Genomic DNA, 25522 nt, shown 5'->3' on the forward strand with positions numbered 1-25522 from the left:
TCCATGAAAATATGTGCAAGTTAGTAAATAGTGCATGTGTAAAATCATATAACATGTGGCTACATATCAGATATGGTGTGGATACATCCTATACATCCTATTTCAATGCCAATCCAACCTTATTGTGCAATCATCAATACATTTATTTATGCCTGCTCTTGTGTCCTAGCACTAGTCAGTTTCTCGCTACTCATTTTTCTCACTGTGCATCCTTTCTTTACTCTCTATACAACATCCCATATATTTTGCACAACAGAAGGTATGTTAAAACGAATGTTCATTAAATACTTCCATGTATATTTTAGCTGCTATTATTCTTAATAATTCTTATATATACTGTTAATAATAATTCTTAATTCTCCAGATTCATGCAATAAAAAAGAAAACTGTGTTCTCCAAAATGCCCGATGTCTGTGAAAATTGTGCCTGTGCAAGCTATTCATGTTGTGTTACACTGATACAAAGAAAGGGTTTTAGAACTTTATCTGGCTTTTCGCAGGGGAGAAAAATATCGCTTCTGAACTGCTTTTGACTTGGTAAATTTCCCACACTGTTGAGATGTATGGAAACTCATCTGACTATGGAAAGCTGTATTGAATGATCTGTAGTATTTTGGATTTTACTTCCATTGTGTGGGCTACATTTATGCCTGCCCAAATAGAGCTTCCCATTGACCAGAAATATAAACCAAACCAAACACAGCATGAGGAAAATTAATGAATTGCTTATTTTTGTAAACTATTATTTAGGAATATGCACAAATAAATTAGAAAATTTCATCTCTCATCTGTACCTAGAACTTTATGTCTGGGTAATTTAAAAGAATAATTGGTATAAAAAATTAAGAACTCCATATACAATTAAGGTCGACAAGAGAATATAAAAAAAGCAACTCTTCTTTATTTTCTCTCAATTACATGAACAAAATAAAATTAATCATATGAGGATTAAAGTTTCTCATATCATGTATAAAAACTTGAGAAAAGTCTTTGATCTAATATTAACAATTTTCCAGCGTGAATCAAGCACTTTTTTAAAGGGCTTTTATTAACATGAGCTAAAGTTCTAATGACTTTGGAATTTGACTACAGCTGCACAAAAACAAGTCCAAAATGCATCTTCTAAAATAGATGTTTGTGTTCCGTAATTTTTCAGTTCCATCAGACACAAGCACCTTTCAACTAATAAATAAACTGACATTTTCCCTTTTACTATACTAAAATGAAATTCAGAGATAAAAATAAACATTTATGAATCTTATGGCATGGTCACCCTAAAATGTTTAATTGATTAGATGCTTTCACCGGTTTACGGTGAATATATTTTTTATTTAAGTTAAAATGCCTAGAAGTTAGTCTTCATGGAAACAAAGGAAAATGAAAAGCAAAGGTAGGTGGGCATTGAAACATAAACATTTATTAGGATAAGTAATAATAAATTAGACTTACTTGTCTATGATGAGAAAAAGGGCAAAATAAAAAAAGGCCATGCCAAAATGACATATTATTGACTACCAAAGTGAAAAAATTAAGGTGTGAAATACCTAGCTCATGTTGTCAACACAGGTGTTAACATGTTAAACTGAATATATACCATAAATTGCATATAGATACAGACATAGGTATAAATGTATAGAGATATATAATAAATCCGCAACATTATTCCCAGCTTATTTACTGTTAGTACTGTGGCCTCAAAATTATGCACTTACTGATTGACTAGATATGATGTGCTGAATGAATAAATTCTAATGTTTAGTAGGATCAATAAAATACTTTTATTAGAATTAATCTTTCATCTACATACTGATTTTCTCCTAAATTGTTAGCCTCTTTGTTAAAGTTCCTGAAAATTTTGTTTTCAGTAATATAATAATTACATATACAGACACCTAGAATTGAGATAAGTTTTGTCCACAGAATATTTATAATTTGTGTGTTCTATGAAGAAATTATTTGATATGCAGGAGTGTTCTATGCACTGCCTCTGTGGCCTTTGCTCACTAAATACTAGAAGTTTCTTCCCAATCAGTAAAAGTGCAAAAATTACAAGTCACAAAAACTAGGTTTTTTTTAAAAAAAAGGTGACAGAAAAGTTTGTTCAGAAATTGTCAACTCTGTCCTAGTACTACACCCTTCCTTTCTTTAGTCAACAGTCTGATTTCATAACAATCTTCCTTTACTCCATTTCTTTTCCTCAGTACGTTCTAGTCTTTTCCTTAACCAGGGCTCAATGTCTTTGCTCCCAAAGAAAGACCTTTGCCAAGTTAGCTGCAGGGTTGTCTCCTATTATTCAATCAGATGCCATCTTAAATTCACTTCCTAATAGAGGCTTTCCAAGGAAAGCCTTTTATCAGTAGCCATCTCACCTCGACCATGTCATTACTCCCCCATCATGTCACTACTCAACTCATTCTGTTTAATTTCTTTTGCAGCATCTACATTATTTACATCATTTTGTTCCTCCCTCACTGGAATGTAAGCCCTAAGAGGGCATGGACCATCCCTATATTGTTCAGCACTGTCGTCTCCTCAGTGCCTAGAAGAATGCCTGGCACACAGTAAGTACAAAGATAGGGACCTGAGTGAATGAGTGCATCTTTTATTCTCTAGAACACATAATCACCAAGTCCTTTCATAGCTGACCACCACATTCAGGGGCTCTGGTGTCTTGAACCGCTGTTCAGCTTTCATATAGACACAACGAAAAGCTACATGTGTGGGGATGGAGGTCTTGTCACAACCTCCAAATTTATTTTAAAGAATAACGTTGACATTCATTTCAAATTCACTTCCTTCACTCTTCAAATGTTTGCCTTATATCTCATTAAAATTACTTTAAATTATTTGGATATTTTTCCTAAAAATGTTTATATGGATGAAACCATTAAAAATGTAATTGCTGTGACTTCATCACATTTTCCCTTAATACTGGTTCTTTTTAATCTTGTTTTAGTATTAAATAATTTCCCCCAAATAAAATAGAAATGTGGTCATTCCTGGTAGCGGACCTGACGTTATCAGATGAGTTTTCCTCTCCAGATGCCATGGTTTTATGTACTGTAAATGATCTTCTCATTACCAGATGGTATGAGAAAGAAACTGCTTCAGGGAGGTAGATGCTATAGAAGTCTGTACATTGAGTAGCAATAAAAAAAAGCAAATCTTTGTAAACTAGCCAGCAAAGCATCTTAACACAGCAGTGAGTATTGGGGAATGCAAACAGTGAACTCTCCATCTGACCAGATGTGGACATTCCTAATGGATGATAAGTTAGTTAACCAATAAAATGTTTCCAATTTAAAGCTTAAAGTGGTGATTATAATGTTTGTCTTCTTTGCCTAGACAGTACAGCTGAAGCAGAGATACCAAAAAAGCAAATTAGTTTGCAAACCAAATATTTACCAGACTAGCTCTTAATCTAGGCTATTTTTTATTGTTCGAAAACTTAAGATATGGAGGATGTAGAAGAATTACATGAAAATTGAGACAATTGCTGAAATACGTGCTGATAACATTTTGCTTTTACTCTACACCTAATTCAAATCATGATTTTAATTGCAGTGGTTCTAAGTATAATTGTATTTTTTGAGTTAAGGATTTTACTTTAATCATCATTCCATTTTATATATTTCTCATTTTAGAGTTGGTTCATTTGCTTGTTTTCTGGGTACATGTGATTATTTAATACATTTATACAATTGGTAAAGAAAAAAAATCTATGTACTTAGGATATCCATGACATTAAACATTTATCTATCTTTTGTCTGTGCTGGAAACATTTGAATTATTCTCTTGCAGCTATTTTTAAATATACAATAGATTATTGTAAACTATAGTCAACCTACTGATCTATCAAACACTAGGTATTATTTCTTCTATTAAACTGTGTATTTTTACTTATTATCAACTTCCCTTTATTTCCTGTCCGCTCTACAATTCTCGTCCTCTGACAACTGTCATTCTACTCTCTTATCTCCATAAAATCATCTTTTTAGCTCCCACATATGAGTGAGAGCGCGCCATATTTGTCTTTCTGTGCTTGGATTATTTCACTTAATATAAGGACCTCCAGGTCAATCCATTGGCTGCAAATAACAGGATTTTATTCTTTTAATGGCCCAATAATATTCCACTGTGTTTATATACCACATTTTCTTTCTATTCATCCACGGATGGGCACTTAGGTTGATTTCATATCTTGGCTGTTGTGAATAAATGGTGCTGCAATAAACATGGGAGCCAGATATCTTTTAAATACATTGATTTCTTTTCTTTGTGATATATCCTCAGTAGTGAAATAACTGGATTATATGGTAGTTCTATTTTTAGTTTTTGAGGACCTGCCATACTGTTCTCCCTGTTCTCCACAGTGGCTGTACTTATTTACATTTCCACAACAGTGTACAAGGATTCTCCTTTCTCCACATCCTCACTGGCATCTATGGTTTCCTTTATGATAAAAGGCATTCCAACTAGGGTGAGATGATATCCAATTATGCTTTTGATTTGCATTTCTCTGATGATTAGTGATGTTGAGCATTTTTTCATATACTTGTTTGCCATTTGTATGTCTTCTTTTGAGAAATGTCTATTCAGATCATTTGACCATGTTTTAAATGGATTATTTGGCTTTTTGCTATTGTGTTGTTAACGCTCCTTGTATATTCTAGTATCAATTCCTTGTCGTATGGGTAGTTTCCAAGTATTTTCTCCCATTCTGTGGGTTGTCTCTTCATTTTGCTGATTGTTTTCTTGTAGAAGAGGCATCTATTGCATAACTACTTTTCAAGATGATCGGTCCCAAATATTTACCCCCTCCTGATTTAGGACATGTACACTTGAATGCTCAACTATTTATTAATGTCAACTTAGCATATGCAAAACTAAATTCAACTTCATCTTTTTTTCTAGACTTGATTCTCTGGCTCATTACTTTCTTCTATCATTGTCATAGAGAAAAAACTTGAAAAAGACAGTCACTCTTTGACTCCTATGCTCCCCATCCTTATATTTTGCTTGTCATCAGCAGGCTTATCATTCTTTTTATCATATATTTTTCATGTATTTATTATGTTTTCTACTCCTAAGCACCTGGTTCGACCTCATTGAAATATCTCTGAACTGCAGAATGAACTTCGGGCTTTTAATTTTTTAATCTAGAGGAAGTATACTGTTGGCCTAAATCTGATAGTCCTTATTGTCATAGCATTATTGTCATAGCATTATTATCTTCAAGGACAAAAAATCTTATTTTTTCCCTCTGAATTGAGTCAAAACTCACTGAGATGATTAGAATTCACCTTTATTCATCTTTATCCATTTAACCTCACTTCCAGAAAACCTCAGTGTGGATTAGTATCCAACTAGGAGGTCTTACATTTTTACGCCCCTCTACCTTTTTTTAAGCCCCTAAAGATTAAGAATTGCAGCTTAATATATTTCACAGCACTTAAACATTTAACAGATAAATAATTATAAATAAATTACAGTGCTTTTTGTAAAGTTTTGTTCCTGTTTTTCAAATACTAGCAGTAGTAGTGAATATATTGAGTTAATTAAAAGCATAAAGTAACTTTAATCATCATTCAGTTGGTAGTCTGCATTCAAAATTTAAATATTCAAAAGTATTTATTAATTCTCTATTATATATCAGGCAGTATTCTAGTCACTAGGAATATAGAAGTAAACAAAACATGGCAAGTTGTTGTATCTTAGTATTGCTGTCTACTCTGAGTCCTCATGTCATAATCCAACCCTTGAAATAGGTTGTTAATCATATATGTGTGTGTGTATAATATGTGTGTATATAATTATATAACCATATAATATAATCATGTAATATAATTATATTATCATATAATTCTATACACATATTATATACACATATATAAATATAATTATAATGTATAATTACACATATTACATTATATAATATAATTGTATTATATATTGTATATATGTTGTATATATGTGATGTATATTACACACACACACACACATACACACTTGTTTTGAAAAGATTCAAGACAATGAGAAGACCCACAGGAAAGATTTTTATCTAAATATTGTTATGGCCCTTGCTTGATGTTAATTAATAAATTTTCCATCTTTTAAAATATATATTTTACATAAAACATATGTGTACACACACACATACATTTTTCTTAATTCTATAACAAAGAAACTGACAAAGGAGCTTTTCTGGTCCACCCCATCCTTTATACCGACCGTGCATACTTCATTCAGCAGCTCAGCAGTGTGTCATGAAAGATCCTCAGCTGTCACTTCATTTTCTTATGTTAAAATTAATCTGCAAACCCAGACCCCGTATCTTAGATAATCATGGTCTGAAGCTGTTTTCTTTACCTGGTTTTAATGTAAGTATTCAGTGTTAAATTCTTTTTTACATAAATGGCTATACAATTTTACTGTAATTTCTATATCATAACAATGTAAACACAGGCATTTGTACCTCACTTTCTCACCAGTGCATGTTACTTTTCATATTCTCATTACAATCCACCAGTCTTTATAAAGTTGTCATAGAAATTAAAATATTATGCAATGACTACCTTGAATAATGATCACGAATGACAATTCTGAAAATATGCTATGAAAAGATGACAATGAATTCAGAGACTGGAATGCAAAGTGCTCTAGATGGGCACATAATACATGAATTTGGATCTATATCAATATTAAATTTTATTGAAATCTCAATTTATTATGGAAAAAGATATCATATTTATTCAATTAACTTGTTTGAGAGATATTCTTCCTTATCAGTATCTTCTTAATTAGAACAAAATCAAATACTCACAGTACTCATTCTAATCATTGTGGAATCTTCCTACATTTTTAAACTCAAACTGCCTCCATTCTGATCCAATTTTCTTCTGGGTATACATTTTAGGGCCTGTAATCCTGCAAATATCATTTCCTCTGGTCGCTTAATTTGAATGTGAACTTATTTGAAATTTTAAAATTTCAATTTATAAAATATATTTTATTTTTCCTTCTTTCCGACTCTAAGTACCTTATGTGGTGCACGTGAAATTAATTCCAGCTCTGTCCTCAAAGCAGAGTCAATGTCTGCATACTGTCCAGACTAATCTTGGCTCCTAAGAGGGCAAGGGATTTAGAAAATCAATTAAAATACTAAAATGATTAATTTTATTCTTTAGAAGAAAATTATTGTGCTCTCCATTAACTGGATATACCTTTTACAATTAAGTATACAGAAGAGTGTAAATGATTACAAATACTAAATTTCCTTATCCAAGGTAAACTTTTCATAAAGTTAGTATGTTTTAATCATAGATATTTTTGACATAAATGTGAACATTAATAATGTTAGTATACATGATGAGCCTATACAGTGCTATTTGGGACCCATGTATTCTCCTGAGGAAAAAAAAAAATTAAGACAATTGGGAGCCCCCAGGAAAGATTTTTATATCTAAATATTGTTATGACTCTTGCTTGATGTTAATTATTAAATTTGCAATCTTCGAAAATATTTCTGAATATGATCCATTTTCATTTTAAATTAAGTTATTGCCATAAGTAAAAATTCATTCATACTATTACATAGGCTAGGATACTAAAACACAAACAAATGTTTTAATGTAAAGTGAGCTTATAGTCTAATTTGAAAAGCAGAATATGTATTAAAAAAAGAAGAAAAATCACCAAGAGAACTATTTCTCATGTCAATGATTATTTTTTAAGAAGTGATAGAGATATTCCTAGAACAAATGTATTAGTGGTTCAGTTGCACAGGAAGGGAAGGCCTCATTCAATTTTGAAGTGCGCCTTGAAGGAACAGTTATCCTCAGATTAAAAAGAGAGGGGGGGAATTTTAGGCAGTAGAATGTTTAAACAGTGGAAACTGATATGTATAATAGCTCAAAATGGGATTGAACATTATTTATTTATTTGAAATGACTTGCCTTTTAACAAGTTTGGATATATGTTTTAAAAATATTAAAAATATGAATTGAACATCTCAAATTTTTCTCAGGTTGGTCTCATTTCATCAAATCAGTTTCCACACTGATACATGTGGTTAGGTTTATCTGTGACACTAAAGTAGAAACTTAAAGATATTTTTAAAAGGAACTGTTATTGTCATTTTGAGGTAGAAAAGTCCTTTGAATTTGAAGGGAACAAAAATGAAAAGAATATTTAACTGCTAAGGTTGAGATCAAGGTGTTAGTATCTTCGTTTTCAACTCTACCTTTTCTCTTTGTTGTCATCATACCGTGTTCCATTCTCTTCTCTTTTCAATCAAGCTTTTTGTAAGCTCTGCGAACATAAAAATGTTGATAGAAGTCATGAGTCTACACAATATTGTAATGTGGTCTCCATGTACTCATCAAATACAAATAATTCAAAAAAATTAAATTCCCATGCTGATTTTCAATCTAGAGGGTCAATTCTGATGCTATGCCTAAAAAATATGCTATAATCAAACAGTTAAAATCAGAAACAAGATTGCAAATTGTTCTTGGATTGCACAGTATTATATAGTTAGGACTTAAAATACATATTATTTTTGTGTTCAGAATGTATGCTGTAAAATATATAATCGCTATCATACAAGCTCCAGTATATTAACTTTTTCAGGCCCTTGGACCTAAGTTTCAGAACAGTAGTGGATAGCTGCTGAAAAGAAATACGTGCTAACAAAATTAAAGCAACATTTGTATACAGAGCAAATTTAAAATAAAACGATGATAAATAAAATTTGGGGGGATGATGAAATGTTCTAAAATTAGTGATAATTGTTGCATAACTAAATACACCAAAAACTACCTTAAAAGCATGACTTTTATATTAGTCAGGGTTCTCTCTAGCAGGACAGGCGTAAAAGAATAGATGTAAATATGAAAGGGACTTTATTAAGGAGTATTGACTCACATGATCACAAGGTGAAGTCACACAATAGGCCATCTACAAGCTGAGGAGAGCAAGGAAGCCAGTCTGAGTCCCAAAACCTCAAAAGTAGGGAAGCCAATAGTGCAGACTTCAGTGTGTGGCCAAAGGTCCAAGAGACCCTGGCAAACCATTGGTATAGATCCAGGATCCAAAAGCTGAAGAACTCGGAGTCCGATGTTAAAGGGCAGGAAGCATCTAGCACAGGAGAAAGATGGAGGCCAGAAGACTCAGCTAGTCTACTTCTTCCATATTCCTCTGCCTACTTTTATTCTAGCTGTGCTGGCAGCTGATTAGATGGTGTCCACCCAGATTGAGGGTGGGTCTGCCTCTCCCAGCCCACTGACTCAAATGTTCATCTCCTTTGGCAACACTCTCACAGACACACCCAAGACCAATACTTTGCGTCCTTTAATCCAATCGAGTTGACAGTCAATATTAACCATCACAACTTTTATGATGTATACATTTTATCTCAAGAAAGCTGTTATACAGAAGAAGAACAGTACCAATAACAACAGCCAGAAGCAGTAGCACAGCATATCCAGTTTCTGGTTAAATTTAGTGAATGGGACCTAAAAAAAATTACACAACAGGTCCAGTGGTCCAACTGTGATGCAATACTTACCATTCTGGTATCTTTTTTCTCCTCTTTATCATGTTGTAATCCCTAAAGTAAAATGATTTTGTTAGGTTGATTGGTTACTATCTGAAATGTCTTGCTTTATCCACTAATTCCTGCACTTTGTTGCAGAATTAGTTTAATGTATACACTTAATTTAAAATATATATTCACTTTATGCAAAAAAAAAAAATTCCATGGGGGTGCTTCCCTCAAAAAAAAAATGTGACTAGCAGACAATTTGAGACTATCATCACTTCTTCAGCACAGGGGACATTTCTGCCTCAACATATAACTCTAAAGTACTCTCTGTTAAGGTAATATAATTATTCATATACAATCAAATATGTACTTTATCTTTCTACATGAGGGATGGCAAATAAAATAGCAGGTCTTGATTGCTGCTTCCAAATATTACAGAATAGTTGTACCAGGCTGACACCTCCATGAAGAACAAGGAGAAAATCCATCTAAAATAAAATTAAAAATATATGTTTAAAAACACTGAAACACTATCAGGTTAACTAGCACATGAGAAGCAAAATATTAGGAAAGAGGAACTGTAAAGATATGAGCCAATACTCCACCAATACTGATTTTTCTTTATATGTCCTTTTTCTAGGTATAGGTTAGAGGTTGAAAATAATGGCAAATTATATGATAAAACGCTACTTCTATTTCATGGAGATATCAGCAGTACCTATGACAGTGTCAGGTGACCAGAAAAATAGAAATTAAATATATGAAGTTCCAGGATCTTAATTTAAAAAAATTCAGAGTACTAAACCAAATATTTTTCCACAAATACGTTTGCAAATGTCTAAACTCCAATGCACAGGAAGCTAACAGCCATGTAGCAAGTTACTAAAAAGCAATGCTGATAAGCTATACCATTGACCTGAGGAGATTTGGTAGGAGTTCAGATTCCTGAAAGCAGAAGACACAGGTAAAGACCATAGATTCTCACTTGGAATCCCTCCAAGGCTATGCCTTTGGAGAACAACAAGAGGCAATGCATTCTTTCTAATATTTAAGCCTAGCCTTACTAAAAATGCAAACCAATTTAGCTCATTTCCTGATTAGTTTTAGGCTAACAGTCCCATTCTGTCTTCCTAAAAAATAAAAAAAGGAATAAATTCTCCGTGGAAGAAAAGAAATCATAGACAGCCTCTACAATTTTTTTATGTAGGTTGTGTTGCTTTTAGTTAGTTACTGAAAAGGGAAAAGAAAAAATTGAAAAATAGAAACAGACCCATAGATGACACAGCTCTTAGATGAGTCAGAAAAGAACTATGAATAATACATTCAGGAAATAAAAGAACATAAGAAAAAATAAGTGAAAATATGTTTATTTGCACCAGAAATACGGAGGTTTTATTTTATCATAGTCAATAGGAAATCTAGAACTGAAATATAAGAGCTGAAAGTAGGAATTCAATAGATGAATTTAACAGCAGATTAGACAAAGTAGAAGATGGGATTAGTGAACTAGAAGAAAGGTTAATAGATAATATTCAGCCTGAAGCAAAGAGAAAAAAAGTGTGAAAAAAAGAGCACAATAGAAACATTACACTGTAAAAATAAATTTAACAGTTTTATGAAGAGAGAGGAGAGAAGAGAAAAGGAGCAGAAATAGTAAAGATATGCTGAGAAATGTCAAAGACTAATAAAGACATCGAGTTAGAATTTTGAAAGTTCTGTGGCCACCAAACAAGGTGACTGACTGAAAAGGATGCTTCATCAATGAACATAATCATAAAACTGACCACCAAAATTATACGTGTGTGTGTGTGACAGTGTGTGGGTGTCTGTATGAGAAAAAGACGTATCACATCAAAGAACCTAATTTGAGACTGAGGATTTACCTTACAATAGAAGATTTGAAAGCCAGGAAACAAACAAGTGCACTTTAAATGCTGGAAAAAAATTCATTCCTAATTCAGAATTTTTTACCAAATGCAAATATAATTCAAAACAACTCTAAAATAACATTCTTTTCAGATAAAACAAAACTAATAAAATTTTTCACCAGCCAATTTGCTTTAAAAGAAATACTAAATAAAATTATTTAGGCAAAATGGAAAAGATCCTATCCCTAAACATAGAAATGCATGAAGAAATGAAGAATGAGGATAAATACAAACATATATAAATGTATGTTACCCACCAAAATCAGTGATAAAACTATCTTGGGTATTAGAATATATACAGTATTATAATACATAAAAACAAAATAAAGGCAGGGGATAAATAGAATGATATAAAATATCCTAAGGTGTTAGTACACGCTAGGATTTGAGAATATAGTTGATCCTTGAGCTACATAGGTTTCAGCTGCATAGGCCCACTCATAAACAGTTTTTAAAATAAGCATATTGGGAAATTTTCTGGAGATTCATGAAAAATTGAAAAAGCTAGCAGATGAACCACATAGCCTAGAAATATCAAAAAAATTAAGAAAATGTTAGGTATTTCATGAATGCATAAAATGTTTGTGGATAATAGTCAATTTTATCACTTACTACCATAAAATACATGAATCTATTCTAAAAAGTTAAAATTTATCAAAACATATGCATGCAAATACAGACCACATATAGCGTCATTCACAGTTGAGAGAAATGTAAGCAAATGAAAAGATGCAGTATTAAACCATAACTCCATACAATTTACTGTGGTACACATTTTACTACTGTTGTAATTTTATAGTCACTTCCTGTTGCTATTGCACTGAACTCAAGTGTTAGGAGTATCTGCTTGCCTGCCATGAAAAATCATCCCTGCATGAGCAGTTTATCTCTTCAGTAAATTGTGTATTGCAGTAAAAGGTGATCTCCTGTGGTTCTCACATCTTTTTCATCATGTTTAGTGCAATCGCATAAACCTTGAGCAACACCAGAAGACCCATACAAAGTACCACCAGTGACATTGGAAGTGCCCACAAGAAGTAAAGACAATCCATGACATTAAAAGAAAAAGTCAAGGCTGGGAGCAGTGGGTCATACCTATAATCTCAGCACTTTGGGAGGCCAAGTCAGGAAGTTCACTTGAGCTCAGGAGTTCAAGACCAGCCTGGGCAACATAGGGAGGCCTTGTCTCTACAAAAATAATAACAGTAATGATAAAATATTAGCTGGGTGCAGTGCCTGGCACCTGTAGTCCCACCTACTAAGGAGGCTAAGATAAGAGGAGGTCAGGGTTGTGGTGAACTATGATTGCAACACTGCACTCCAGCCTGGGCAACAGAACAGGGCCCTATCTAAAAAGAAAGAGAGAAAGAATGGCAAAACCCTGTCTCTACTAAAAATACAAAAATTAGCCTGGCATGGTGGTGCGTGCCTATAATCCTAGCTACTAGGGAGGCTTAGGCAGGAGAATCACTTGAACCCGGGAGGTGGAGGTTGCAGTGAGCTGAGATAGTGCCACTGCACTCCAGCCTGGATGACAGAGCGAGACTCCATCTCAAAAAAAAAAAAAAAAAAATGAGAGAGAGAGAAAGGAAGGCAGGAAGGCAGGAAGGCAGGCAGGCAGACAGGCAGGAAGGAAGGCAGGAAGGAAGGAAGGCAGGAAGGAAGGAAGGAAGGAAGGAAGGAAGGAAGGAAGGAAGGAAGGAAGGAAGGAAAGGTTGAGTAGCTTGGTATTTAGATTAAGATCTACAGTTGCAGTTGCTCACCATTTGAGACTGATAATTCATCTTACAAACAGATGACTCAAACTTGTAGTATTCGTAAACACAGCACAGTACTGTAAATACATTCTCTCTTCCTTATGGTTTTCTTAGTAACATTTTCTTTCTTTACTTTATTGTAAGAATACAGCATATAATACATATAATATTTTTAAAATGTGTGAACTGACTGTTTATGTTATTGGTAACGCTTCTGGTCAACAGTAGGCTATTAATAGGTAAGTTTCTGAGGAATCAAAAGTTATATACACTTTCTACTATATGAAGGCTCAGCACCCCAACCCCCACATCGTTCAAGGATCAACTGTAGATTATATTAAATCACATTATATTTATATTAGATCATTTTTATATTAAATCATATTAAGTCAAAATAAATATATGTTTTCGTCTCTACGGAAGTAGTTTTTGTTTTTGTTTTTGTTTTTTGAGACAGTCTCACTCTGTCGCCTAGGCTGCAGTGCAGTGGGGTGACCTCGGCTCGCTGCAACCTCTGCCTCCTGGGTTCAAGCAATTTTATTACCTCAGCCTCCCAAGTAGCTAGGACTATAGGCACGTGCCACCACGTCTGGCTAATTTTTGTATTTTTAGTAGAGATAGGGTTTCACCATGTTGACCAGACTGGTCTCGAACTCCTGACCTCAAGTGATCCACCCACCTTGGCCTCCCAGAGTGCTGGGATTACAAGTGTGAGCCACTGCACCCAGCTGAAATAGTTCTTAATAAGAGGAGATTTGGCATCTCAGAGGACATTTGGCAATATCAAGAGACATTTTGGTTTCTTGCCATTGGAAAGGAAAGGGCTACTGTCATGTAGCAAATAGATGTCAAACATGCTGCTAAACATCTTACAATGCACAGGACCACATCCATGACAAAAAAAAAAAAGGCCCAAAATGTCAATATTGCCAAGGTTGAAAAATTTTGCTCTAGGTAACCAGGAGAAGATATGTATAAGACGTATGTCAAAGTGGAATGATAGAATCATCTACTCAATTTAAAAAAAAAGGAAGAGAGAACAAAGGACTATGAAACAGGTTAACACATTATTCCAAAAAAAAAACAAAAAAACCCAAAAAGATTAAATGATAGATATAAACCCAAGCCTATAAGAGGTCATATTAAGTGTAAATTGCATAAATGTTTTATTTAAAACACTAGGATTATCAAACAGGATAAAAATTAAGTGTTTATACTTATCAAATATAGATAAAAATAACCAAATACAATCTATTATAAGAGAAAGGTGGACAATTTTAGCTGGCTTTACCAGATTCTCAGGCCTCAGCTAAGGCTTGGTATGGTGTGTATGGTGTGTTTCAATATTAGCATATGTAGACTATTGGGAAGTTTGTATCAGCCTAGTGCTTCCATCATAAACATTATAAAATTTCACCTAATTTGTTTAATGTTTCTCTTTTGAACTTTCAGGAGCTCTTCTGAAGTATCCAAAAGTTAATTCAAGGTCAAAAAGACTTGATTTTGATTTTGGAAAGTTTGCCAAAAATTAAGGTTCAAAACATTTGATCAAAATCTTATCATATTATTATGAAATAATATTTATTTACTCAAAAGTCTTAACAGGCCTGGCGCAGTGGCTTACACTTGTATTTCCAGCACTTTGAGAGGTTGAGGTGGGTGAACTATTTGATCCAGGAGTTTGAGATCAGCTTGGGCAACATGGAGAAATTCTGTCTCTACCAAAAAAAAGTAACAAAAATTAGCTGAATGTGGTGATACATGCCTATATGCCCAGCTACTCAGGAAGCTGAGGTGGGAGGATCACTTGAGTCCGGTAAGTGGAGGTTGCAGTGAGTCAAGATTGTGCTACCGCACTCCAGCCTGGGTGACACAGCAAGATCCTGTCTCCAAAAACTAAAAGTCTTTACAAAGACAAGCAACATGTAAAACCTGTTTTCTTTACTCTCCCTTCTTTTTTGTAGCTTATTTAAAATGTAAACAGAAATATTCTATTATTTTTATTAATACTATAAAAGAAATTTGTTTTAAAGAGGGCTACATTCTAGATTTGCATTACTGATATTAAAATTTAGATTTAACGCTTATAATAAACTTAATTTTAGTCAGTTTAACCACACAAGACTTTTCTTCACTTTAAAAAGTTTTATTTTTATTTATGTTTTTTATTGATTTATTTTGAAAAAGATTTAAATATTTTAGACAGTTACCATTTTAATAAAAGCACACTGGTGTTTTGAACACTTAGTGTACATTTTAAAAATATTTTAGTAGCTTTAGTTACCTATATGTACCCAATATTATTTTTATTTACCAAAGATTACTAAAATCACGTGAACACATAAAGGATTTGGGTTTATATATTTAATTTATGAGCATTTATTTATTTATTTAAGTCAATTGAGTACCATGTGGATAATATACAAAAACAGACATGTACACATGTATACATAAAAATATAGACAGATATAAAAAAAGATTTTATAGGTTCAATTTAAAAATTTTAGTAATGAGACAGGTAAAACTCGCTAGTTTAAAAGGATGGTTTTATTTAAATGGTCTTTTTAATGGAACAAGTTTCAGTTTATCTGTCCCACATGGCCAAAACTCTTCTTGAGTTCTAGAGAAAAAAGGGTAGAAAATATCAAAACACGGAAAAAAAGAAAAGTAGACTTTTTTTGTTTTTTTGTTTTTTTTTTTTTTGAGATTGAGACTTGCTCTGTTGTCCAGGCTAGAGTTCAGTGGCACAACCTTGGCTCACTGCACCTGGGTTCAAGTGATTCTCCTGCCTCAGCCTCCCGAGTAGCTGGGACTACAGGCGTGCACCACCACACCTGGCTAAGTTTTGTATTTTTAGTAGAGATGGGTTTTCACCATCTTGGCCAGGCTGATCTCAAACTCCTGACCTCAAGTGATCCACCCATCTTGGCCTCCCAAAGTGTTGGGAGGCAGGATCCACTGTGCCCTGCCAAAAATGTGAACTTTTTAAAGAAGGAGTTTGGTTGTGTCAGTTAGATGAGACACAGAGAAAGATTACACATGGATTACAAGGTAACATAAAAGCTGAAAAACTTGTTACAGAATTTTAAAAGAAAATATGTAAATGAATCTATGAAAAAATTCAGAATCCCATTTAAAATAACCAGCTGAGAATGTAAAAATTTAGAGACCAATTTAGTTAGATAGGTGGCTTTTCAATTTAGTTTTTTTTTTCTTTCTTTCTTTCTTTCCTTCTTTCTTTCTTTCTTTCTTTTTTTTAATGGGATTACAGAGTTCAGGACAGAGTCCACTAACAAAGAGGACTAAGAAAACATTTGGAGCTTTTAAATCCTAACATTTCCACATGAGAAAGGAGAGGCACAGGTGGAATGTGGAGCATTTAGATCTTTAGAAATAAGGAAGCTAAGCTTGCAAAGAAATGAAAAAAATAGCAAATGAGAGTTTGACCCTCTGCAAAAATGCTTACTGTAACATTTGTCAGTTACCTTTAAAAGTGACTGACAAATGTTACAGTAAGCAATTATTGCTGCAGAGTGACTTGTCAGTGTCTTGTGAGTTATCATACATTAAAAGGTCAAGTGTTTTTTAAGTATAAAATAACCCTTAGTGCCCCTAAAGACAAAATAAATGGCAGGGTGCTCAAATTAAATGAGCGCAGAATTTAAGATCTGAGAGAAACCCATTTACAACTCTTGAGGTCCCTTGAGGAAGACAGGATACTCTACAACAGGTGCTCAGTGGCACCTTTTCCTCCAAGAGTCTCAGGGCCACTAGAAGTCACTTTTTAATCTTTTTATGTGATAGAACTCTGATATTCCTCTTAGCTTGAGGAGTTTATATCAAGTATCTGCATAAAAAATCAAAGGTGGAGCCGGGCACAGTGGTTCATGCCTGTAATCCCAACACTTTGGGAGTCCGAGGTGGGCAGATCACCTGAGGACAGGAGTTTGAGACTAGCCTGACCAACATGGCGAAACCTTGTCTCTACTAAAAATACAAAAAAATTAGCCAGGCGTGGTGGTGCATACCTGTAATCCCAGCTACTTGGAACACTGAGGCAGGAGAATCTCTTGATCCTGGGAAGCGGAGGTTGCACAAGAGTTGAACTCCATCTCAAAAAAAAAAACAAAAAAAAACAAAAAAAATCAAAGATGGCACAAGAAAAGAGGGGTAAAAGTAAGCTTTATTTCTCATGAAAGGTTGCAGCCTGCATAGTGGCCATTCTAACAGACTGGGAAACACAGCCTCTGGTCCGAAGCTGAACACAGACAATTCAAGGGAGGGGTAAAGGGAACAGGAACTTATGCTGATCAAGGCTGAATATCCATATTTAATAAGCTATAGGAGGAGAAATGAATATTTATAAAAGGAGAAATATGACCATGTGCAATTGAACTTCATGCCTCTCCATGGGACCCATGTTCAAAAAATGGCAGTGTTAGCATAATCCAAGTGTGGAGTTTGGGGCCATCTGGTATCAAAGGGTGAAGCAAAGGACCTGAGCATCCTTACTGAGCATCCTCTATAGACTGACCAGAACCACTTCTTGTTCGGTGGCCTCTTATCAGGCAAAAAGGAGGGGCAGGGGCAGGCTATTTGTTGATAAAAGTGGTGGAGTTTATTGAAAGGTCTGGATTCTGTTCAGCCCTTAGGGAAGAAACTCTGATTATGGATAGGGAGGGAGGGGACATAATGAGGTGTGTCTGACCTCATCTTGGTATGGCAGATAATTCAGTTTTCAAGGTTACTCTGGAGTCCCTTTGGCTAAGAGATGGTCCATTCAGTCAGTTGGGGGGCTTAGAATTTTGTTTTTAGTTTATAAGTTTTAATTAATAGGAGTTCAAGAAAAGGGGTTCGGTTGACTAAGAGGTTCCTATGGGAGAAATAAGATACAATAGAGAAAGAGAAGATTTTATTAAAAAACATTGTTTGAATATCAGCTTTTAATTAAAGGTTTTATTGCATAGTTCTTTAAAAATATGTATTTTTTAAAGAGGAGGAGTTCATATATATATATGAGGAGGACAGTTTAGTTTCCAACATCCAGACTTTGCAGTATCTGCAAACAAGGAAGGTTTTGTGGTGGCAAACAGGGAAGGTTTTGGTGGCAAACAGGGAACGTTTTGTGGTGAATGAGAACAATGAGTGGACTTTAAGTATGTTTTAGAAGTACATCTCTGTTTTTGTAGAGACTCAGTGTGCAAATCAAAGATACTTGTTCTTAATTTCCCTAAGAATTAGGTTGTGGCTTGAGTATCAAGGGGCTAACCCATCCATTAAACTGCATTATGTTCAATTCTCTTTATATGTATTTAGGAAGTAAGTTTTCAGCTAATATAGAAATTAAAAGATTTCTCTGGTTTACAATTAGAGGCATTTGTCTTTAAAGTAATTTAATAAATGGTTTTCTTTTTATTTAAATATACAGTTGTATTTTTTAGCTAAGGAGAGAAAACTAAGTAAACAAACAAAATGTAAAAAAAGTTTTTATTATGTTCTGAATATACTAATTTTTAAAAATATCATTCTCTTAACTGTAAACCAAAATTTTAAACCTATAGTTCTCTGATTCAATACTAAAACAAATATTTGAGACTAAACCTAAAAAACCTTTTTAAAAAGGGAGAAAGATACAACTCTTTTACAATACAGACCACTCTCAAAGATAGGTGAAAAGAAAGAAAAGCCAGGTGGATCACCAGAGGTCAGGAGTTCGAGACCAGCCTGGTCAACATGGAGAAACGCTGTCTCTACTAAAAATACACAAATTAGCCAGGCATGGTGGTGCACGCCTGTAATCCCAGCTACTTGGGAAGCTGAGGCAGGAGAATCATTTGAACCTAGGAGGTGGAGGTTGCAGTGAGCTGGGATCATGCCATTGCACTCCAGCCTGGGCAACGGGAGTGAAACTTCGTCTCAAATACATAAATAAATACATAAATAAAAGCTTAAATGCTTATCTGCGAATGGAGTGCAAACCACATTTCTGTCCAGTAACATTCTTGGGGCTCAGAGCCTTTTGCTGCCTATACACGTATACCCAGTAACCTGTGTGTTACTGATAGATGGAAAATTAAAAACAGTGACTAAAACAAATAAGAAATCAAAAGTTATCCATGGGGTAAGAAAGGATTACTAGATGGCCGAATAGGAACAGCTCCGGTCTACAGCTCCCAGCATAAGCGACACAGAAGACGGGTGATTTCTGCATTTCCATCTGAGGTACCGGGTTCATCTCACTAGAAAGTGCCAGACAGTGGGCGCAGGTCAGTGGGTACGCACACCGTGCGTGAGCCGAAGCAGGGCGAGGCATTGCCTCACTTGGGAAGTGCAAGGAGTCAGGGAGTTCCCTTTCCTAGTCAAAGAAAGGGGTGACAGATGCATCTGGAAAATCGGGTCACTCCCACCCGAATACTGCGCTTTTCTGACCGGCTTAAAAAACGGCGCACCACGAGATTATATCCCACACCTGGCTCGGAGGGTCCTACGCCCACGGAGTCTCGCTGATTGCTAGCACAGCAGTCTGAGATCAAACTGCAAGGCGGCAGCAAGGCTGGGGGAGGGGCGCCCGCCACTGCCCAGGCTTGCTTAGGTAAACAAAGCAGCAGGGAAGCCCAACTGGGTGGAGCCCACCACAGCTCAAGGAGGCCTGCCTGCCTCTGTAGGCTCCACCTCTGGGGGCAGGGCACAGACAAACAAAAAGACAGCAGTAACCTCTGCAGACTTAAATGTCCCTGTCTGACAGCTTTGAAGAGAGCAGTGGTTCTTCCAGCACACAGCTGGAGATCTGAGAACTGGCAGACTGCCTCCTCAAGTGGGTCCCTGACCCCTGACCCCCGAGCAGCCTAACTGGGAGGCACCCCCCAGCAGGGGCACACTGACATCTCACACGGCAGGGTATTCCAACAGACCTGCAGCTGAGGGTCCTGTCTGTTAGAAGGAAAACTAACAAACAGAAAGGACATCCACACCAAAAACCCATCTGCACATGACCATCATCAAAGACCAAAAGTAGATAAAACCACAAAGATGGGGAAAAAACAGAACAGAAAAACTGGAAACTCTAAAAAGCAGAGTGCCTCTCCTCCTCCAAGGAACGCAGTTCCTCACCAGCAACGGAACAAAGCTGGATGGAGAATGACTTTGACGAGCTGAGAGAAGAAGGCTTCAGACGATCAAATTACACTGAGCTACGGGAGGACATTCAAACCAAAGGCAAAGAAGTTGAAAACTTCGAAAAAAATTTAGAAGAATGTATAACTAGAATAACCAATACAGAGAAGTGCTTAAAGGAGATGATGGAGCTGAAAACCAAGGCTCGAGAACTACGTGAAGAATGCAGAAGCCTCAGGAGCTGATGCGATCAACTGGAAGAAAGTGTATCAGCAATGGAAGATGAAATGAATGAAATGAAGCGAGATGGGAAGTTTAGACAAAAAAGAATGAAAAGAAATGAGCAAAGCCTCCAAGAAATATGGGACTATGTGAAAAGACCAAATCTACGTCTGATTGGTGTACCTGAAAGTGATGGGGAGAATGGAACCAAGTTGGAAAACACTCTGCAGGATATTATCCAGGAGAACTTCCCCAATCTAGCAAGGCAGGCCAACGTTCAGATTCAGGAAATACAGAGAATGCCACAAAGATACTCCTCGAGAAGAGCAACTCCAAGACACATAACTGTCAGATTCACCAAAGTGGAAATGAAGGAAAAAATGTTAAGGGCAGCCAGAGAGAAAGGTCGGGTTACCCTCAAAGGGAAGCCCATCAGACTAACAGCAGATCTCTGGGCCGAAACCCTACAAGCCAGAAGAGAGTGGGGGCCAATATTCAACATTCTTAAAGAAAAGAATTTTCAACCCAGAATTTCATATCCAGCCAAACTAAGCTTCATAAGCGAAGGAGAAATAAAATACTTTACAGACAAGCAAATGCTGAGAGATTTTGTCACCACCAGGCCTGCCCTAAAAGAGCTCCTGAAGGAAGCGCTAAACATGGAAAGGAACAAAGGGTACCAGCTGCTGCAAAATCATGCCAAATTGTAAAGACCATCGAGACTAGGAAGAAACTGCATCAACTAACGAGCAAAATAACCAGCTAACATCATAATGACAGGATCAAATTCACACATAACAATATTACCTATAAATATAAATGGACTAAATGCTCCAATTAAAAGACACAGACTGGCAAATTGGATAAAGAGTCAAGACCCATCAGTGTGCTGTATTCAGGAAACCCATCTCACGTGCAGAGACACTTATAGGCTCAAAATAAAAGGATGGAGGAAGATCTACCAAGCCAATGGAAAACAAAAAAAGGCAGGGGTTGCAATCCTAGTCTCTGATAAAACAGACTTTAAACCAACAAAGATCAAAAGAGACAAAGAAGGCCATTACATAATGGTAAAGGGATCAATTCAACAAGAAGAGCTAACTATCCTAAATGTATATGCACCCAATACAGGAGCACCCAGATTCATAAAGCAAGTCCTGAGTGACTTATAAAGAGACTTAGACTCCCACACATTAATAATGGGAGACTTTAACACCACACTGTCAACATTAGACAGATCAACGAGACAGAAAGTCAACAAGGATACCCAGGAATTGAACTCAGCTCTGCACCAAGTGGACCTAATAGACATCTACAGAACTCTCCACCCCAAATCAACAGAATATACATTTTTTTCAGCACCACACCACACCTATTCCAAAATTGACCACATACTGGGAAGTAAAGCTCTCCTCAACAAATGTAAAGGAACAGAGATTATAACAAACTATCTCTCAGACCACAGTGCAATCAAACTAGAACTCAGGATTAAGAATCTCACTCAAAACCGCTCAACTTGGTGGAAACTGAACAACCTGCTCCTGAATGACTACTGGTTACATAATGAAATGAAGGCAGAAATAAAGATGTTCTTTGAAACCAATGAGAACAAAGACACAACATACCAGAATCTCTGGGACGCATTCAAAGCAGTGTGTAGAGGGAAATTTATAGCACTAAATGCCCACGAGAGAAAGCAGGAAAGATCCAAAATTTACACCCTGACATCACAATTAAAAGAACTAGAAAAGCAAGAGCAAACACATTCAAAAGCTAGCAGAAGGCAAGAAGTAACTAAAATCAGAGCAGAACTGAAGGAAATAGAGACACAAAAAACCCTTCAAAAAATTAATGAATCCAGGAGCTGGTTTTTTGAAAGGATCAACAAAATTGATAGACCGCTAGCAAGACGAATAAAGAAAAAAAGAGAGAAGAGTCAAATAGATGCAATAAAAAATGATAAAGGGGATATCACCACTGATCCCACAGAAATACAAACTACCATCAGAGAATACTACAAACACCTCTACGCAAATAAACTAGAAAATCTACAAGAAATGCATAAATTCCTCAACACATAAACTCTCCCAAGACTAAACCAGGAAGAAATTGAATCTCTGAATAGACCAATAACAGGATCTGAAATTGTGGCAATAATCAATAGCTTACCAACCAAAAAGAGTCCAGGACCAGATGGATTCACAGCCAAATTCTACCAGAGGTACAAGGAGGAACTGGTACCATTCCTTCTGAAACTATTCCAATCAATAGAAAAAGAGGGAATCCTCCCTAACTTATTTTATGAGGCCAGCATCATTCTGATACCAAAGCCAGGCAGAGACACAGCCAAAAAAGAGAATTTTAGACCAATATCCTTGATGAAATTTGATGCAAAAATCCTCAATAAAATACTGGCAAAACGAATCCAGCAGCACATCAAAAAGCTTATCCACCATGATCAAGTGGGCTTCATCCCTGGGATGCAAGGCTGGTTCAAATACGCAAATCAATAAATGTAATCCAGCATATAAACAGAACCAAAGACAAAAACCACATGATTATCTCAATAAATGCAGAAAAAGCCTTTGACAAAATTCAACAATGCTTCATGCTAAAAACTCTCAATAAATTAGGTATTGATGGGACGTATTTCAAAATAATAAGAGCTATCTATGACAAACCCACAGCCAATATCATACCGAATGGGGAAAAACTGGAAGCATTCCCTTTGAAAACTGGCACAAGACAGGGATGCCCTTTCTCACCACTCCTATTCAACATAGTGTTGGAAGTTCTGGCCAGGGCAATTAGGCAGGAGAAGGAAATAAAGGGTATTCAATTAGGAAAAGAGGAAGTCAAATTGTCACTGTTTGCAGACGACATGACTGTATATCTAGAAAACCCCATTGTCTCAGCCCAAAATCTCCTTAAGCTGATAAGCAAATTCAGCAAAGTCTCAGGATACAAAATCAATGTACAGAAATCACAAGCATTCTTATACACCAACAACAGACAAACAGAGAGCCAAATCATGAGTGAACTCCCATTCACAATTGCTTCAAAGAGAATAAAATACCTAGGAATCCCACTTACAAGGGATGTGAAGGACCTCTTCAAGGAGAACTACAAACCACTGCTCAAGGAAATAAAAGAGGATACAAACAAATGGAAGAACATTCCATGCTCATGGGTAGGAAGAATCCATATCATGAAAATGGCCATACTGCCCACGGCAATTTACAGATTCAATGCTATCCCCATCAAGCTACCAATGCCTTTCTTCACAGAATTGGAAAAAACTACTTTAAAGTTCATATGGAACCAAAAAACAGCCCACATCGCCAAGTCAATCCTAAGCCAAAAGAACAAAGCTGGAGGTATCACACTACCTGACTTCAAACATACTACAAGGCTACAGTAACCAAAACAGCATGGTACTGTTACCAAAACAGAGATATAGATCAATGGAACACAACAGAGCCCTCAGAAATAACGTCGCATATCTACAACTATCTGATCTGTGACAAACCTGAGAAAAACAAGCAATGGGGAAAGGATTCCCTATTTAATAAATGGTGCTGGGAAAACTGGCTAGCCATATGTAGAAAGCTGAAACTGGATCCCTTCCTTACACCTTATACAAAAATTAATTCAAGATGGATTAAAGACTTAAACGTTAGACCTAAAACCATAAAAACCCTAGAAGAAAACCTAGGCATTACCATTTAGGACATAGGCATGGGCAAGGACTTCATGTCTAAAACACCAAAAGCAATGGCAACAAAAGATAAAATTGACAAATGGGATCTAATTAAACTAAAGAGCTTCTGCACAGCAAAAGAAACTACCATCAGAGTGAACAGGCAACCTACAAAATGGGAGAAAATTTTCACAACCTACTCATCTGACAAAGGGCTAATATCCAGAATCTACAATGAACTCAAACAAATTTACAAGAAAAAAACAAACAACCCCATCAAAAAGTGGGCAAAGGATATGAACAGACACTTCTCAAAAGAAGACATTTATGCAGCCAAAAAACACATGATAAAATGCTCATCATCACTGGCCATCAGAGAAATGCAAATCAAAACCACAACGAGATATCATCTCACACCAGTTAGAATGGCAATCATTAAAAAGTCAGGAAACAACAGGTGCTGAAGAGGATGTGGAGAAATAGGAACACTTTTACACTGTTGGTGGGACTGTAAACTAGTTCAACCATTGTGGAAGTCAGTGTGGCGATTCCTCAGGGATCTAGAACTAGAAATACGATTTGACCCAGCCATCCCATTACTGGGTATATACCCAAAGGACTATAAATCATGCTGCTATAAAGACACATGCACACGTATATTTATTGCGGCATTATTCACAATAGCAAAGACTTGGAACCAACCCAAATGTCCAACAATGATAGACTGGATTAAGAAAATGTGGCACATATACACCATGGAATACTATGCAGCCATAAAAAATGATGAGTTCATGTCCTTTGTACGGACATGGATGAAATTGGAAATCATCATTCTCAGTAAACTATCGCAAGAACAAAAAACCAAACACCGCATATTCTCACTCATAGGTGGGAATTGAACAGTGAGATCACATGGACACAGGAAGGGGAATATCACACTCTGGGGACTGTTGTGGGGTGGGGGGAGGGGGGAGGGATAGCATTGGGAGATATACCTAATGCTAGATGACAAGTTAGTGGGTGCAGCGCACCAGCATGGCACATGTATACGTATGTAACTAACCTGCACAATGTGCACATGTACCCTAAAACTTAAAGTATAATAAAAAATAAAAATAAAAAAAAGAAGAGGGGCAAAAAAAAAAAAGAAAGGATTACTAACAAATGGGTACCAAGAAAAGTTGAGTCACACAAATATAAACTTACAACGACAACAAAAAACTTATTTTTATAAATGTTCTTCACCTGAGCTGAAGGAA

At 35.8% G+C, this 25522-nt stretch overlaps 1 long non-coding RNA gene across 2 annotated transcripts in view; it reads right to left on the reverse strand.

Annotated features, from left to right (window-relative positions):
• Window positions 1–6255: 6255 nt before the first annotated feature.
• LOC134730289 (uncharacterized) overlaps window positions 6256–25522 on the reverse strand; it is a 494516-nt gene continuing 475249 nt past the window's right edge. For both annotated transcript variants that reach the window (XR_010112022.1, XR_010112021.1), the window contains 2 exons: window positions 8925–9137; window positions 6256–8309 (listed from right to left, as the gene is read on the reverse strand). This is a non-coding gene — a long non-coding RNA (uncharacterized LOC134730289). The remainder of the gene's footprint in view (window positions 8310–8924; window positions 9138–25522) is intronic.

Source organism: Pan paniscus, chromosome 3 (genome assembly GCF_029289425.2).
Source record: "Pan paniscus chromosome 3, NHGRI_mPanPan1-v2.0_pri, whole genome shotgun sequence".
NCBI lineage: Eukaryota > Metazoa > Chordata > Mammalia > Primates > Hominidae > Pan > Pan paniscus.